Source organism: Penaeus monodon, chromosome 6, assembly GCF_015228065.2.
Source record: "Penaeus monodon isolate SGIC_2016 chromosome 6, NSTDA_Pmon_1, whole genome shotgun sequence".
Taxonomy (NCBI): domain Eukaryota; kingdom Metazoa; phylum Arthropoda; class Malacostraca; order Decapoda; family Penaeidae; genus Penaeus; species Penaeus monodon.
Genome location: NC_051391.1, coordinates 17,487,119 through 17,502,118, shown reverse-complemented (window position 1 = coordinate 17,502,118; position 15,000 = coordinate 17,487,119).

Sequence of the window (15,000 nt, the reverse complement as noted above, 5' to 3'; positions counted from 1 at the left end):
ACAGTGGGCAAAGGCATTCTGAAAGGCTTGTCAGTTGGCCTTGTCTGTTTTCCATCTTGGACTTGCTTGTGGCATTTGGGCTGGGCCAGCATCCATGAGGGTAGTAACGGTGCCAAATGGTCACTTGTGATAGTTTCATCGACACACCATCTGATACTCTCCATCAGAGCCGCATTGGCCAAGGTGAGGTCTAGGACCCCTCCTTTGACATGCGTTGGCTCTTGGCTGTTGGGAAGAGTGATCTCGGGGAAAGTCTCAAGCACGTTGGCTATATGATGGCCTGCCGCATCCGGTGCCGTGCAGGGAACCAGGATGGAGTGGTGTGCATTGAAGTCTCCCCCTATGATCACTTGGTCTTGTGCTACAGTAGCACAGACCTGGCTGATGTCTAAGCTCCTACAGCCTGGCCTGTTGTACACATTTTACAGCATGAAGGGGCCCCCAGAGATTCAACATCCTCTCCACAGTGTGGTGCATCGGCTATTATGGAGCAAGGGATTGTTGCTTTGACCAGGGTGATCAAGCCTCTTTTGCCAGCTATGCTTGGCAGCATGAAGACATGCTAGCCTGAGAAGCGAACAGTCCCCTCTATTAATGTCTCCTGGAGCATGAAAATGTCAAAGCTAATTGATCGAGCTATTGCGTGGAGGATGGTATTCTTTGTATTGAAGCCATAGATGTTCCACTGTAGTATGCTTAGATTGTGTGTCATGGTTTACTTGGTGATAGTTACATCAGAGATGTGTTTATATTCGGCTTCAGAGTCGGAGTCTGATAACTCCATTGTGAAGTCCTCGTTGGTTGAGGGATCTTCATCTGTTGTCAGGCTAACTGTGGGTCCACATAAAATAAACAGTTATTTCATTCTCGCACGCCCCCACACCACCGAGTTTAACAAGGGGAAGCTGTAAGTTAAAATTAAAGTCTAACAGCTACAGGGGTGGTAAGAGGATATACAAAGCCAATGGCCATCGTACCACCACTCACGGGACCAATGGGAGAGTCAACAGCGACATTGACTGCTTGATCCTAGCCTCCTGAAGGAGACCAGCTGATTGATCTCACCTGGCTGAGATCAGACCACCTGTCTTGCTGGAATAAGGAACCAAAGATGCATGTTGCTAGCCACAGGGTGTACTCATGCATGGCATCGCTCAACCTCCAGGACTCCTGTCTGTACAGTGCATAGGGATGCCATGCACAGCAAACACGTGGGTATATGTGAACCCCTGGGGAGAGACCTGAGGGGATGCCCTTCCACTTACAAGATAGGCATCATTGTTTGGAACCCTTTCTTCCCTCATCTAAAGTGAAACAGCCACCCAAAGGCTGTATCACCTCACAGAGGGAGCTCTAGTCCTGCACCTCTAAGAGGCAGTTTCAGTGGCAGGACCACGAGTGGTGTGAATATATACATATGTATATATATGTATAAAAAAAAAAAAAAAAAAAAAAAAAAAAAAAAAAAAAATATATATATATATATATATATATATGTATATATATATATATATATATATATATATATATATATATATATATATATATATTGTGGAGACCATTTCACGATGAGCTTGTGCACACGGTAGAGGCAGGCTCATACTGTTTGGCAATTTGGCTCCTGCCAAACTCTGCGAAGCTTCCTGGACCTGACCTGAGAGTACACATCACAGCTAGCCCATTTAAGCCATCAAATCCAGAATTATGATGCACTCATCGCCTAGACTCTGACTACTGAACATCTTTGTTTAAGCTACTTGAATAAAGAGTTGATTTGACTTACTGTGTGTTTATCAACAACCACACCGGTGACCCTCGGAGATATTAGTCCAGTTTAGCCATGAGTCTGTCAGCCTCCTTGAAGCTGCTCCCTACCTGCACGATTGCCTGCCATCTGGAATGGTTTCTGCAGGTGGAACAGGAGTTCCTCCTACACCATGTCACCTCACCAATCACCAAATATCGGATACTGGTGACAAATCTCTTACCTGAACTCCTCTCCGTCAATGACCTTATCAACAATCCCCAATAAAACATACGAACTCCTCAAGGAAGCAATCTGGCGCCTTCCCCACAAAATGCATTGCATGCCCTCTTCATGACAATATTTACCAAGAGCTATACTCCCTCGGAAATACTCTGACACATCCAACGCACTCCTGCCTGTGCCAACACACCTGCCTCCCGATATCCTGTGCTAGATGTTCTTCCTGTGTCTGACGGCAGTGATTCAAACTGCCGTACTAGTGTCAGAGCTCTATATCGAACAACTTGCCTCGACAGCCGACGAAATCCTGGCTATTCAGACTACTGCACAAGTTTCAACTGTATCCACTGTCCCATCTTTAACATGGAATCTCTCACAAACTCACAACTGCTGTTCGACTGTTCTGCCTGTGACCCTTCACTGCGTCCCAGGTTCGCCACTGCAGTCCTGCATCACCCCATGCCAACCGTGACCGTGGACAAGACTATGCGCCTCAGTACAGTCAAGCCAGGGGAAACTACTGCAAATGACCCTTTGAAATGCAACCATGAAGTCAAGAGCTGGATCCGATCAATAGAGAACTTAGTGTGACCTGCGACTGATGAGGCCTATATCAGAGCTACTAGGGCAAGTTGTCGTGGCCGAGCTGTCATGATTATCAACTCACAGCAATTCAACTACATCGCTAGCTGGCCCTTGTTTAAAGCAGAACTCTGAAGAAAGTTTCGTGGAACATACACTGCAGCAGACTTTTTCAAGGTTCTGTACAGCCAAGGAATGAGTCCTAATCAAGCCCCTAATGTCGGCCTAATACCATAGAGATGGGAGATGCAAAGCCTGTAGGTATTCGCCAGTGGAGACTACCACAAACCACCCGGGAAGCTATCCGACTGTAGTGTGATAATATGCCTCGTTCTGGAGTTATTGAACCATCAACAAGCTCATGGCTTAGCCTTGTAGTTTTAGTAAAGAAGAAGGATGGGAGTGTAAGATTCTGTGTTGACTTCTTTCTTCTTTTAACGGTAGGTTCATGCCTGAGCCGCCGTGGTCACAGCATGATACTTAATTGTAGTTTTTTCATGTTGTGATGCTCTTGGAGTGAGTACGTGGTAGGGCCCCCAGTTCCTTTCCACGGAGAGTGCCGGTGGTACCTTTTAGGTAATCATTCTCTCTATTTATCAGGGCTTTGGGACCAGCACTTGACTTGGGCTGGCTTGGCCACCCAGTGGCTAGGTAGGCAATCAAGGTGAAGTTCCTTGCCCAAGGGAACAACGCACCGGCCGGTGACTCGAACCCTCGAATTCAGATTGCCGTCTTGACAGTCTTGAGTCCGACGCTCTAACCATTCGGCCACCGCGGCCTTGACGATCATGGGCTTCCATGATTTTTTCTTTAGCAATTTAGAGCGGTGGTTTTGCCATTGCCTCCCACCCGGTGTTTTTATCGAGTCACCATCTCTATTTACCCGGCACTGACTTGAGCTGGCTTGGCCACCCAGTGGCTAGGCAGGCAATCGTGAAGTTCCTTGCCCAAGGGAAACAACGCGCCGGCCGTTGGAGTGAGTATGTGGTAGGGTCCCCAGTTCCTTTCCACGGAGAGTGCCGGTGGTACCTTTTAGGTAATCATTCACTCTATTTATCTGGGCTTTGGGACCAGCACTTGACTTGGGCTGGCTTGGCCACCCAGTGGCTAGGTAGGCAATCAAGGTGAAGTTCCTTGCCCAAGGGAACAACGCACCGGCCGGTGACTCGAACCCTCGAATTCAGATTGCCGTCGTGACAGTCTTGAGTCCGACGCTCTAACCATTCGGCCATCGCGGCCCCTCTGTGTTGACTACATGGGCCTTAATGCCGTGACCAGGAAGGACTTCTACCCTCTTCCTCGGATTGATGCTCTTGTTGATGAGCTAGGGTCAGCCACTGTATTCACCGCACTAGATATTAGGGCTGCGTATTGGGCAGTTGAAGTAGATCCATCTGACAGACCAAATATAGTATTCACAGATGGATACCCCCTTTTCCATTTCTGTCGACTTCCCTTTGGTTTGGCAACAGCGCCCTCAACATTCCAGGGAACCATGAACGTCTTTCTGACACCTGTCCTGGGTCGACACACACTTTGTTACCTCTACGACATTGTTATTTACAGTTCTGAGTTTGAACAATAACTTCAGGACCTAGAAGAAACTCTCCAACTTTTAAAAACCGCTGGTCTAAAACTCAACATGGCAAAACGTAAGTTTGCAGTTGCAACTATAAATTTCTTGGGATTTACTATCAGCCCCAATGGAATCCTCCCCAATCAGGAGAAAGTAGTTGCCATTGTCCAGACCCCACCACCACGCACTGTTAGGGTGGTCCGCTGTTTCTTGGGATGTACAGGCTTCTTCAGAAAGCATATTCCCGGATATGCTAACATAGCTGCGCTATTACATCTCATCCTTAAGAAGACCCAGAAATGGATTTGGGGGCCAGAGCAGCAGGCAACCTTTGAAGAGCTGAAACAAAAGTTGACATCTGCCCCAGTTCTTAAACAGCCTGACTTTGACCGTGAGTTTGAGCTCCATACTGATGCTTCTTCCATTGCCATAGGAGCATGTCTCATGCAAAGAGCAGATGACAACTCGCATCATGCAATAGCCCATTATAGCCGTAAGCTACAAAATGCTGAAACGAGATACCCAGCCATTGATTTGGAAGCCCTTAGTGTAGTTGAAGGGGTGCGTGTCTTTAATTCCTACTTGTATGGCAGGCACTTTATAGTCTATATAGATCATCGCCCTCTAGTTCATGTGTTTTCCAAGAAAACAAAGTCAACCAGGATGACATGGTTTGCACATGAGCTGTCTTTCCTCACTTTTAGTATACGGTATAAGGAGGGCCCGACTAACCATGTTCCCGATCTGCTCTCGCACCATGTGGCCACTCTGGAAGAGGATCAAATGCCGGTGACATCTGCTCTCGCGCCATGTGGCCACTCTGGAAGAGGATCAAATGCCGGTGACTTATTACCGGAAGCACTGGCCAAGCAACAGTTAGAAGATCCACAGCTAATAGACCTTAGGAGGAACTTGATTGATGGTATAGTGCCCAAGAAGAAATTTCAACTCACGCTGGAAGAGTTTGAGGTCAAAGAAGGGGTCATATATCGCATGAGGCACCTTCTTGATCAGACCTTGTATCAATTGGTAGTTCCTGCAAGCCTGAAGAACTCTTCTTTAAAGGCAGCTCACCTTCCACCACTGGCGTCTCATCCTGGTATTCATAGGACATATGAAAATGCTAAATCTATGTTCTGTTTGATAAATATGTTCTGTGACTGCAAGGAATAGTAGAGCATTGCCAGATTTGTCAACAGACGAGAGTGAATCCGCAGGCTGTACCCATGGGTGGTGCCCCACTAGCTGAGGCACCCCTAAAGCTTGTATCGATGGATATCTTTGACCTAGGCCAGCCCATCCCAGTTCGCTATGGGCTGAGTATTATAGATCAGCATTCACGCTATCTCTAAGTTGTGCCCCTTCACACCTTCACTGCTGCTACTGTTCATTGAGCCTTTGTTGACCATTGGGTGATTCTGTTTGGACCTCCTAGAGCTATCCAAACTGACAATGAGTCCCAGTTCACTAGCCGCTTCTTTAACGAGCTGTGTCAGATGATGCGGGCGTCCCATCATTATACAATCAAGTACCATCCCCAAGCTTATGAGTTGGTGGAGCGAACTAACCGGGTCATTAAGTCTGCCTTAACTAGCTTAGTTAGCCAGCGACCGCGTATCTGGCATCAGTTTGTCCCAGAATTGAGACTACAAGTCAATTCACCCATCCACCGATCAACCCAAGAACAGCCACTGTATCTGCTAACTGGTCGCCATGCAAACCAATATAAGCCTCAAAGAACGTCTGCAGGAAGCCCGGACAGCTGCAGTAATTGCTTCAAAAAGGGCGAGGGAAATCTATGGAAAATATTACAATCATTGTAAACGAGAACATTTCATTCCTGTCACGGGTTCTTTAGTTTGGTACTTTGACCATGGGCGCCATACTCCCCTCACAGGACGTTGGAAGGGTCCTGCCAGAATTATCACACAATTAGACCCTTTAGCTATTGAAATTAGAGACATCCATACTGATGTCCAGCGACGAGCGCATTTGAACCATTTGAAGCCTTTCAAATCATCAGCTGAGCTCTCTTACTCATCTGAAGAATCTGATGCAGACGTGGAAGACTCCGACGAGTTCAGTGAACCGGAAGTTCCTGTAAGCAGTAGCAGTCTCCGATCAGGTCGGGATGCTGCTAACCCGGGTGCCCCACTGTCCCTTGAACCCTGCCATAGGACTCCAGGCGAGCCAAGCAGTGAAGACTAGCTGCTGTAGCAGACAACAAGGCTGGATCGAGAAGAGTCCCAGGTGTCTGTTATGCTTTGGCAGTGTTGGATTAATGAATTAACAATTTTCTGAAATTACTGCATTACTGGCAACCTTCGTTTGCCAGTAATGCAGTACTTCATTCATATTCTTTCTGCTTATCAGGTCCATGACGTCCCAGCTGGGTGGGTACACCGTTAGTTATTTTGTGGCAAGTAATGGGCTCTGGCCACTTTTGTTTTGTCCTTCCAGGGACTCCGTTGCTCTCTTCGAGGTTGGAAACTTCTTCTCCTGCCACAAACTGCAACCTGTCTCCAGCTCTCACAACCTGCATCCTCACCCCGTCTCTCACGCATCCTCACCCCGTCTCTCACGATCCTCACCCCGTCTCTCACGTATCCTCACCCCGTCTCTCACGCATCCTCACCCCGTCTCTCACGCATCCTCACCCCGTCTCTCACGCATCCTCACCCCGCCTCTCACGCATCCTCACCCCTATCTCACGCATCCTCACTCCATCTCTCACGCATCCTCACTCCATCTCTCACGCATCCTCACCCCGTCTCTCACGTATCCTCACCCCGTCTCTCACGCATCCTCACCCCGTCTCTCACGCATCCTCACCCCGTCTCTCACGCATCCTCACCCCGTCTCTCACGTATCCTCACCCCGTCTCTCACGCATCCTCACCCCGTCTCTCACGCATCCTCACCCCGTCTCTCACGCATCCTCACTCCGTCTCTCACGCATCCTCACCCCGTCTCTCACGCATCCTCAACCCTTAATTCTCATATACCTGAGGCTTTCCTTGTACTACTCTTTCGAATTTCCTAAATCCTTCCAATCCTTGCTGTTACCGCCCTTCCTTGCCCTTATCCTACAGAACCCACCGCTGCCGTCTGACCCTACACACAGACGCACACACACATACATGCATGCACCAACATGTACGTTCGAAGATGTACTCACGGGGAATGATACTCTTGAAGGGTTCATGCTATGGCTGTCAGTGTAAACTTGTCTTTGTCATGGGTATTTTGGTACTTAATTTGTTTTATGTTTTTCACTCGTTTGTTCTTTTGTTTTAGTATATAAGGCTTGCGCTCTTACATTACGTGGCACAGCCCATATCTTACAAATCTCAGTTTTACTACTTTAGATTTTTATTTTGTGTTATGTCACTTTTTTATTGATTTTATGTAGGTTGTCGGCTGCATAACTTCAGATTCATGCGGATCTGTTTTTATCTAACCTTTTTATTTCCACTTTTTTGTTACTATCAGGCAACTCTATGTTTACATGTTTGTTTTTGTTGGGCGTTCCCTTAGCTTTGCTTGCATCCTCTTTTACCACGCATTTTATTTATGCAGCTGGTCACCTCCCATGCGTTTATGTTTGTCGTTTTTACATTTTATTTTGTTAATGTATATACACTTCACCCGAGACTTTTGATTTACTTTTGCTTTTATTTTATTTCTTAAAGATAGAGTTTGGTGCGTACACCTTTTTTTATTTTGTTGTATATTGTTTTAGCTGTATTTATTATCTTCTGTAATTAGCTGTTTTCTTTTACTTACTGAGGTTTCTTTTGTAATTATTTTTATATTGTCTAAGTTTTAATTTTTTACATATTATTTATCTCGGGTGAAACCGAATCAAAAACTGTATGTCCTGTGTGGGATTCAAACCCCGTCGACTACAAAATAAAGTATCAGCCGGACACTACCATTACCCCTTTCCGGAGAGTCTTCTTGTAGTACCCCAGCCGGTGAAAAACATCACAAAGGTGGTAAATGAGCCTTCCTTTCATGTTTTTACTTGCCACAGTTAGGAGCTGGAACGTATATTATTATTGCTTTCATAAATTGGCAGACTAGTTATGTGCCATCGCAACCAAATTTATCATCATCATGAATCTTATCATTGCTGTCTTACTACCTGTGTATATTTTTTTTCTACCCAACACAAAGCCCTTACACCGGCACCCAACTAAAGATCTGTAGGGGGATATAGCGCATTTTGGGAGGGACCGAACGGGGCCCAGTTCTGGCCCCTAAGCCGCCTATCGGGGTACCTCTGGCTCACAGAACCCTTACAATGGCTCCAAAGACCCCACTCTGAGAGGAATCTTTTGAACAGGCTCAGGATTTCTTTGCCTGGGCAAAGGGTGTACCTAAGCCTTTGCTTCAGGGTCATTCTGCCTAGCAGCGGAGGCCTCTGCGGATGTGGTGGCAGCTGGAGCTGTCACCGTCGAAGCCTCTGGACCTTGACTGATGGCTCCAAATATCTTACTTTAGGAGGAGTCTCCTCAAAAGACCCCTCAACTCCTACTCCGTTTCTGGTGGAACAACTTACCAGAAGCAGTTTCAGCATTTGAGAACTGAGGTTTAAAGGTAGTGGCAAAATGTGTGGTGTAAGAAGTATTGGAAAGCAAGGGATGTCGGGAAGGAGGATGGGTTAGAACCGAAGCAAAGGACTTGCCTGGCTGCTCAAACAGCACACAGGCTTTGCTTCTGGAAAACTAACTTTCTTCTTGCTCCTAATTGCAAATACTTCTTTTTCAAATTTGTACCTTTTACATTGCTTTGAAGAAGCTTCATGAGCTTCTTTGCAGTGGTAACAGAATATTGGACCTGGACAATTGTCATCTCCTTGATGACCTGTTGTACCACACTTTACACACACTCTTGGTTGTTCATTTTCCTTAAAACAGCAAGAGTTGGCTCCATGCCCAAAACCCTGGCAGTGGAAGCACCTCATAGGGTTGGGCACATATGGCTTTACCTTGAGGTGGTACCATGCCAATTTAACTGATGCTGGAAAGACTAACGTTTCAAAAGTTAGGAGAGCTGGTGTCGACTGTTCCAAACCATCAGCTTTCTTCTAAAAAACGTTTTACTGTCAATACATTAAAATTCTTTAATTCCTCTAACAGTTTCTCCTCAGAATACCTCATCAAGTCTTGGGAAAAGACAATTCCCTTACAATTGTGAGGTGAACATAAACCTTGCGCCCCAGGAATGCCGCATCTCGCACGCAGACGATGTACTTCAAAAATATCAAGATCTATAACTGATACACCATCAATGGTTTTCACTACTAGGTACTTACTATATGAGATACTTTCATATTTACCAGTTAAGATTTCCTAAATGGATTGAGGAGGACTTTTTTCTTTCTTACTTGGTTTGGGAGCCCGGCAACATTACGATTCCCATTTTTGCCCTTTGGAAGCTGGAAAGGTTACAGAGTGACAATAGTTGACGTTCCAGACGGTAGGATTGCGTAGGTCATCAGGGAGAGAGCTAGTTCTTTGTTAATTTGTAGAACTCATACAAATTAGAATTCTTCATTTCCTCACCCCCTCCCCCACCCACCATGGAGTCCAACGAGGGGAAGCTATGGTTGAGGCTCAAAATCTCCCAACAGCCACAGTGGTAGTGAGGAAATATATGCAGCCACTATTTTAGTACTGATGGTAGTCGCGGGACCTATGCGACTGAACAGTTCCTGCTTGACCCTAGCCATGAATAGAGGACCAATAGGAGCAAGAGGTGTGTTGCTAGTCGCAGGGCGCAGCGTGCAGCATCGCTCAACCTCCAGGACTCCTGTCTCTTAGTAATACGGGACGCCACGCACGGCAAACACACGTGGAAGAGTTCTCCCTGGTCCAAGATGGAATGAACCAGGGGTGGGTGCACCATCCCCTCTCATAGATCTTGGTGCACCAGGAAGCAATTTTGTCTCATCCCTCACTGGTGACCCCTCCAGTATGAGTAGCCTCTGGTCCGGCTCAACCAGATCATTGGGACCTCAAGCTCCCACCGCGGCAAAGCGGATGCACCCGCGTGAGGCTGCCGCTTCGCCCGCCTTGCGCCTCGTCCTTTCGGCTTGAAGATCGTGGGTTATCAAGATCTCCGTTTTTTTTTCTTCTTCTTCAAGAAGGGGGGCGCGCACCTCTGCGCACCCACACGAGGCTGGTGCTTCACCCGCCATTTGCGCCTTGCCCACTCGACTCAAGTGCGACTTCGTAAGCCGTGGCCAATGCCACACGAGCCGCCAGAGACAGTGTTAACGAAATAATGTGAACTTGGTTATTTTTATGATCACAGGACATATTTTTAACCATGTCTCATTACTTGGATGGCGTTGAAGTCGCCAAGCAAAATAATAAAGATTTATTTATTTTCCAATCAAATACCGTAAATATGTACAGCCCAAATGCACAGTTTTCGCTTAAACTGTGTATTAACAGTTTTCCTAAGTATCCTTTCCCTTATTTTTTTTTTTATTATTCTATCTCTTCGGCGACTCTTCCAAAGTGTCATAATAACCCCTGAAGAGAGTAAAGGTCGTGTGTTTACGGATAGTGTATTTGTTTTTTCTCTCCCTCGCTCTTTTCATGGTTGTTTGGGTTCCTTTAGCTTGTTTGGACTGCCAGACTATCGGGTTGGTGTTCCAACATTTACTTTGCATATCTTCTTTTCGCGCTATGCCTGGAGCATGACCTGGGGGTATAAATTCCCTTGGTTTTGAGAGGGGAAACAAGTTCGGTCCTGCCTTCTGTTGTTACCAGTGTTTTTGTGCTCTCTTGCTCTCGCGCCAGGATTGCTCCCCAAAGTTAAGTGTTATTTATAGTTGTTGTAGGAGACACCTGGTCTCTTTTGGACTTTGGCGTGTAACATGCTGCATTACCATCTGTAGGGTGCACTCTTTCACAATGTCCCAAAGCAGCATTTTGTGAAATCAAAGTGTCAGAGAGTATAAAAGGACCACTTCACATAGAAGGGACACTGCTCGAAGATCCGTACCTCCTGGGAGGAAGATCTTTTACAGTCTCACCCATAATACTTTCAGGGCCATTTTACTTTTTACTTTTTTTCTTTTACTTTGTCTTTGATTGATTCCTGCCTGACCTTGTTGATGTTCAGGCAGTCCGTGATCTTGTGGCCCCTTTGGTGTTAGTTTCTTTTACTTGGCTTTCGACTCTAAATGATATTTCTTACACTACATTTTTTTGTGTACACAAGAGTTTATCAGCACCATTTTTTAAAAAGTTAATCTCCTTTTTGGGTTGGAGATTAACTTGTTTAAATTAGTGTTCGTGCTAACACTCTGGGTAAAAATACTTATGGAGTTGGGACACCAATTTAGGGGTGAATATATGTTGGTGAGTTATTTTTAAGTATATCTGGTGTGGTTTTCATGTGCATCACCCCCGCTGTGATTAAATTGGTGATAAAAATTGATGATAAAGATTTCCGTGACTGAATTACCTGTAGAACTCCCTAATGAGTGCGATTTGCTCAATAAATAAATATCATACCATCGTAGAGCTTTCCCTCGGTCTCAGTCAGATGAACGAATGATATTTACGCTTCTTGAGTACTGTTCTGACCAAGGCTGAATGCTTGAAACGTTCTTGGGCTCGGGTCTCCTTAACAGCACATTGCTGGTTACTCTTATATATCAGGTGGATGCTCAACCGAAGGGAAGAGGAAGAATTCTATGATCTTACATTTTTCTTCCAAACACGTCCACGTAGACGCTCAGCCTGCGCAATAACAATAATAATATTAATAATAATAATATCAATAATAATAACAATAATAATGATAACAACAACAAGGATAATGATAGTAATAATTTTGATTACAATGATACTCAGAATGATAATATAAACGACAGTAATAATGATAATCATCATAATAATAAACATTCTTAGACAAGAGAGATATCTATTGTGCTGTCGAGTGTGATTTTTACATGCTTAAATTTGGATGATTTACAACAGATTGGAAACCTCTTTTCTATAGATTATATTGAATAGCACTTTTTTTAAGGCTCAAACTTAGCTAAGTTCACTAACGAAAAAAAAACGGCCCTAAGAAGTTACTTACACATTTATATACAAAAAGGAAAGTTTACTTGTGACAGGATCTACCGCAGCTAGATCACAGATGATACTTACTCTGGATACAGTGAAGTTTCTTACCAAGTCAGGCGAAGTCACGCTCACACATACGCGCGCGCACGCACGCACGCACGCACACACACACTCACACAAGCACATACACGCACACACACGCACACACACGCACACACACACACGCACACACAAACACACGCACACGCGCGCGCGCACATACATACATATATATACGCACGCGCGCGTGCACACACACATGGATATATACACACACACACACACACACACACACACACACACACACACACACACACACACCACACACACACACACACACAACACACACACACACACACACACACACACACACATAAACAAATATATAATAACATACTACACACATAACAAACTAAAATCAACATATATATATATATATATATATATATATATATAGTATATATATATGTATATATATTAGTATAAACATATATATATATATATATATATATATATATATATATATATTATAGCAATATACAATAATTTATATATAATTATATATATATATATATATATATATATATTATATATGTTATATATATATATATATATTATATATATATATATATAATATATATATATATATATATATATATATATTACTCCTGGGTATGACTGTAAACTGCATCCGGTAGTGGGGTTCTGGTCCTGAGGAGTATGGAGCCACCTTAGCCACTATTGCTCCCGGATCCACTTCGCCCCAGAACGGAGCACTTGTCAGAGTCCCATCTATGGGACAGATAGAAATAAGGGTAGATGGGACTCTTTAGCCTTGGCTGTCTAGAGACAGTGTCTATATAAAAACACTCCCAGGGAAGGCAACGGAAAATCACGTTGACGGATCTTTCCCTTGCATTTATGGCAGACATCACAGGAAATGCCCCTCAATTCCTTGGAAGAGACTGGGCATACTAAGTGAATTAACAGAGAACAGAGGGTCATGGAGAATATGGATGCCGATAAGGACAGAGCACTACAAGTATATATATAAAATATATATGTATGTATATAAATAAATAAATATATATATATATATATATATATATATATATATATATATATATATACATATATATGTATATATACATGTATATATACACATGTATATATACATGTATATGTATGTATATACACATTTATGAATTTTGTTCTTTCTTTTTTCTTTTCGTTCTGTCTTTATGAATATATACTTTATTTTGATTCTATTCTCAAGACATACTTAAATGCTAATTGCTTATTTCTTGCATTTTTTCCGAAAGTCTTGTCTATTTTTGCCTCCTCTATCAGTAATAACTGACAACTTCCATTCATGAAATTACACTATACTGTCAGCTTTAGTACACTGAATTTTAGCAACAAATGGAAGCATATTTTAGTCTTGAAATGTGTAGGGGTCTGGTACCTGAGTTTTCTTTGGTTTTACGAACGCCATACCTTCCATGAATAAATATCCTATTGCATACATATCAAGAGTACGATGCATCACACAGTGCCTTACCCACACTATGCTTTTAACAATACACTGTCTTCCTCACGCTATTCTTTCACAGATATGCGGGCGAACAGTACAACAAAGCTCCAAGGTACACTGTAGAAAAAAAAAATGTTTTCCTCAGAATCCGGTGTTATCTAACATTTGTTGAACCCATTAACTTCAATTTGCAATATGTATGTACTCAAATGAGCACTATAGATGGTCATTTCGAGTATCTCGCAAAGGTACTTATTCTAAATATGTTTTACAATAAACTGCCTTTGTAATGTAGAAAGCCTCTCGTTTGGTGGGCGGGATTAGGAAAGTAACCCTAAATCTTCCTTCCTGATTGGTTCTTACAAAACGGAATTAACCATCCTTATTGGTCGTAGACTTTTGGAACTTAACAAATGCTCATCTGTTCTGAAGCACATTGGATGTGTTTTTTTTTCCTCTCTGATAACACACTCCATCAACCAATGGCAGATTTTCGCCGTCAGTTTCGCTTTGATGCGATTCCTCTGTATAAATACAATATCCATCCAGTGTTGAGTTCTGAGCACGCCGTCGACCTGCGTCGTGCGCAATGGCTAGTCTACGCCCGCTGCTGTGCGTCCTTCTGGCACTCTCCTCGCGGGTCCTCAGTGGCCCCGGGAGTCGCCAAGCCAACTTTCCTCAAGACTGTACAAAATCATCGAAGGTTCATATACCCAAAGAGACAACTAAAACCTTCTTCGTTCAGGCGCCCAACAAACTCGAGATTATCTTGAAACTACGAAACTGTTTGGATAGAGAAGGAATTGAAAAACAGAATTATTTGAAATTAAGGAGTTCTGATTTAAGTAGTTGGAGGGAGATACAGCTGTCTGTGAACGATGAAGGATACCGAGTTCGAGTCGACGGCGTAGAGAAGTTGACGGACACAAAGGAAGCTTCTTGCCACAAGGTTACTGATGTGGATGTTCATGGAGATAGGAATATTTTGATTGTGGATTGTGATCCTCGATTTAAAGAGAACATTTCTACAAGCTCTGTAACCACAACCGAGACCGGTACCGTACGGACAACCTTTTACGTTTCCACAGAAGCATCGGAATCTGGCGTCACTTCGGACATTTTCGTTTTGTTACATGTAAATGTTATTTTGATTGTTATTGGATCTGTCGGAAGTTTAATAGATCTTA